Source organism: Globicephala melas, chromosome 4 (assembly GCF_963455315.2).
Source record: "Globicephala melas chromosome 4, mGloMel1.2, whole genome shotgun sequence".
Taxonomy (NCBI): Eukaryota; Metazoa; Chordata; class Mammalia; order Artiodactyla; family Delphinidae; genus Globicephala; species Globicephala melas.
Window position 1 is genome coordinate 73,458,229 of NC_083317.1, and position 4,835 is coordinate 73,463,063.

Here is a 4,835-nt window from a genome sequence, read left to right on the forward strand (position 1 = left end):
TATGCTGGGTTGAATAGCACCCTGACTCCCCCCCACAAAAAATAATTCATGTCCACACAGTACCTGTGAACGTGACCTTATTTGAAAATTGGCTCTTTGCAGATATCCTTAATTAAGGTGAGGTCATACTGAATTAGACTGGGGCCTAAATCCCATGATGTCCTTATAAGAAGGCCACGTGGAGACAGACATGCAGGGAAGATGGCCAGTGATGGTGGAGCAGTGGGGAGATGCAACTGCAAGCTGAGTATGCCGGAGAGGGACGCCACCACCTACGCTGGATGAGGCAGGAAGGAGTCTTCCCTAGAGCCTTCAGCGGGAGAACAGCCCGGCTGACAGCTCGATTTCAGACTGCTGGCCTCCAGAACTGGGGGAGAATATATTCTTGTTGTTTGAAGCAACCCAGTTTGCGATGCTTTGTCACGGTGGTCCTGGGGACCAAACACAGAAGCCGAGGCTCTTTCTGTTGTTTCCTGTGGAAGCAGAATCAGTCCTCAATGCGCCCAGGGCTGAGGGATGAGCTGAGCAGTTCCCATGCATTGTCTCATTCAATCCTCATCCCAAGCACATCAGGAATGTATTCCTAATCTCACAGCAGCTCTGTGAAGTAGGGTACTTTTCATTCTTTTTCATTGTAGTTTTGAGTAGTAATATAGTCACATAACACAAAAACATAAAAGCGACTAAAACGTATAATCCACAGTGAAAAGTCTCCTTCTAGCTCACCCCATGCCAGTTCTCTGCTCTGGGGGTAGCCATTGTTACCAGGTTCTTCCAGAGCTATTCTACAGGTAAACCTGCAGATCAGCTAAAACCTTCTCCCTCCCACACACATCTTTCTAAAAAACAAAGTATAATAAACTATACAGAGTGTTTTGTGTCTCGCTCTTCACTTATCAATGCATCTGGGTGCTTCCATCCTCATCTAGGCAACACTGGATCCCACCTTCTTGAAACGTCCCCTTTCTGTGACCCCTTTCTCTCCTGGTCTTCCTTTCGCCTTATTGGTCATCCTTGGCAGGATCCTTTGATGACCCCTCTTGTCTTCCCTACTCTAAATGTTGGTGACCTTCTAGCCACTGCTAAAGACCACTCCCCTCCCTCTCTCCCTAAGCCACCTCTCTACTAAAGCACTATATGCATAAATGTTATAGATTGAATGTTTGTGACTACCTCTCCCCCAATTCATATATTGAAATCCTAACCCCCAATGTGATAGGGCCTTTGAGGGGTGCTTAGATCATGAGAGTGGAGCCTTCATGAATGGAATTAGTGCCTTTGTGAAAGGGACCCCAGAGAGCCTTCCTGCCCCTTCCACCATGTGAGGACACAGTGAGAAGACAGCCATCTATGATCCAGGAAGTGGGTCCTCACTAGTTACCGAACCTGCTGGTGCCTTGATCTTGGACATCTCAGACTCCAGAAGGGTGAAAAATAAGTGTTTGCTGTTTAAGCCACCCAGTCTAAGGTATTCTTAGTATAGCATCCCAATGGTCTAAGATGGTAAGTAAGCTTATACTTACTTATAAGTTGCTGGCTCCCACATTTGATCTCCAGATCGGACCTCTGCGGAGCTCAATCTGCCACAGTCATTACATCCTCATTTGGCTGTCTTACCAATATCTCAAAACATACACACTCAGTTAGAAATCTTGATCCCCCCAATTGTTCTCTCCATCAGTCCTCCCCCATATAAGTAAGTGGTACCCACTTTCACTCACTGGCTCAGGCAACCAGTGAGTGACCCTACCAACACACACACCTATACACACACCCCATCCCCACTCCACCCACAAGTCCTGGGGATTCCACCCCCCGAGGATACTCAACTCTGTCTACTTCTCCCCATCGCCACTGCCATCACCACGTCTCCTGGGACTCCTGCAGCAGCCTCCTGCCTGGTCTCTTCACTTCCATTCTTAAGCACCACACGACCCCCACTCCATCTCCACAGTGGCCAGCGCGATCATCTTGACACTTCAGTGAGTGTCCTCAGACTTAGAATACAATCCAAATTCCTTCCTGACTACCAAGTCCTGCAGGATAGGACTCCTGCTATCTGTCTAGCCTCACCGGATGCCATCTTCCCCTCGCCCAGCCCCAGTGGTCTCCTTCGAGTTTCTTGGTAACACCGAGCTCTTTCTGGCCACCGAGGCTTTGCGTGTATGCTCTTTACCTGGCAAGCCCTGCTTGCTCTTGTTGACTCCTCTTCCTCTGAGGTCCAGCTTAAGTGTCGCCTCTTGGTGAGACCCTCCTTGAATCCCCTGTTATTCTCCATCTCAGCTCATGGTTTCTTTCCTTCCTAACACTTATGGGTGTCATGGTGATTATGTTGATATAAATTTGATTTTTTATTCTACCTCCCCGACATGTAAACTCCATGATGGCAGGGGCCATGTCTATCTCATTTACCATTGTATCCCTAGAGCCTAGCACCCTGCCTGACACATAGTAGGTCTATCAATGAAGGTCCATTAAACAAATCCCTACCTTTTTTTTTTAACAGATGGAGAAACTGAGGGTTAGAGTGGCTGAATTACTTGCCCAAGGCCACACGGCAAGTATGTAATAGAGCCAGGATTTGACACCAAAGCAGCCTGAGTCGAGAGATGGAATTTATATGCGAGAAGCTGTGTCGCTGTGGACATTCAGATGTTACCTACCTTCAGAGAAGAAATAGAATCCCACACACTTTTTCTTCTCTTGGGGGCAACGTGAAAAGCTCTAGTTTTTAGTACTGGGTGAGGGTAAGGGCATGGGGTGGGGGAGATGGTGAGGCTTATGGACCATAGGTTTTGTTAGGCCGGCAGATGGGGCAGGGGAGACAGCTGTCCTCAAACTTCCCACAATCTCATTGCAGTGGGAACCAGACCTCACCAAAGGCTATGTCTCCCCACCACTGTGTCAGTTACACCGATCAGGAAGATCAGGGAACTGAGGATGTCACCCTGATGGTAATTTATTGCTTGCTTTTAGAGCCTGCTGCCTCTGCTAGGAAAAAGAGAGACTATTTCAGAACTGTGGGTTAATAGAGAAAAAGGTTTCATCACTCTCGCAGAAATCTTGAGCCATTTAAATATTCAGCTCCTTATCACCGGAGATCTCTGCAAAGAATATGGGCTAGGTACGGTGAGGGAAGCTCAGCGGGGCCTAGACATCAGAGTCCACTCTGGGTACCATTGTCTCTGCAGTGCCCCCCACAAACATTTGTTTACTAAATATTTACTTTTCCATCTCTACACGAATTGCCTTCCTCCCCTTTGAGGTCCTAAGCCACTACCCCCAACAGCTGTTTTTTTTTCATTGGCATATATTTGCTGTACAGTGTTGTATAATTGCAGGTATACAATGTGGTAATTCACATTTTTAAAAGGTTACACTCCATTTATGGTTATTATAGAATGTTGACTATATTCCCTCTATTGTACAATGTATCCTTGTAGGTTATTTTGTACCTAGTGGTTTGTACCTCTAGGTACCAACCCCCTGCCCCTATATCGCCCCTCCCCCCTCCCCTCTCCCCACTAGTGGCCACTGGTTTCTTCTCTGTGTCTGAGAGTCTGCTTCTTTGTTGTTATACTCTCTAGTTTCCCAATATCCTCTTTTATCTTTAGCTGAAGACGATATTTAAGGTGAGAGATTCAGCCATTTGGTGAGCTACTCAGTTCTCCTGGGTCTCTCCCATGTATACATGTTATTAAACTTTTGTTTGATTTTCTCCTGTTAAAAATAATAAATAAATAAATATTCACCTCTTTCCTTCTGGTTGGAAAAGGTCTGCCTTTGTTAAGCAATTTGACTATAAGAGGGGCCATTGCAGGCGAGGAGCAGGGAATGGGGAAGCTGGGTGGTCCTTGAGAGCCATCCCTTGAGCTTCATCCACAGGAAGGATTGAACTGGCTGGGGGGGCTGCCCATGGAGACGTTTTCCTCTGGGTCAGCAGACAGGAAGTGCATTGTGTGCTAGGGAAGTGCATGTCCTTCCTTTCTTTCTTCCCTGTGCTCATATGGAGAATTTTCATAAGCACATCCCTTCCCCATTAAGGGCCTAGAGGAGTGAGGGGTGAGGACAGAGGAGCATAGCTGTTCCTACATCTTTTTTCATTTCTGTAAAAGAATTTTGTTTGGGAAATATGAAATTCCCACAGAAAACTGCACCTATGATAAACCTCCTGAATGAGATTGTTATTCACTAAATATTCACTCCTCACCTTGACTTTCATGAGACGAGCCAATTTCCCCACTGCCGTTGGGTTTGGCCACGTGACATGCTTTGGCCAATGAAACGTGGGCAGCAAAGGACAGCTAGTTCCCAGCCTAGACCTTAAGAGACCCGTGTATTTTCTTTCACCCCCCTTCATCCTGGCTTTCACCTTAAAAGAACATGCCTCGGAGAGCTGCCAGTTAATGGAGGAAGAGAGACATGTGGAGCGGCCCTGCCCTCATCCTGCAGCTTAGAGCCAAGGCCAGCCCAGCCCAACCCAACCCAGAGCTCTACCCACAACAAGCCAGTAGGAAATAAATACGTACTGCCTGCCACTGGGTATGGGGGTGGTTTGTTATGGCAATAGCCAGCTGATACGTTAAGTGCACAGCCCAGTAAATTTTCACCAAGTGAATACACCTTTGCAGCCAGCGCATAGATCAATAGAATGTCATCACACCTGAGAACTGAGAAGTCCAGCCCCCTTGGTACCCAATCCAGTTCCTACACCCTTCTCCAGGTAACCACTAACCTGACTTATAGCATAGAAGAATTTTGTCTGTTTTCTTACTTTTAATAACGGAGACATTGTAAATCAACTCCACTCCAATAAAAATTTTAAAAATAAAAAA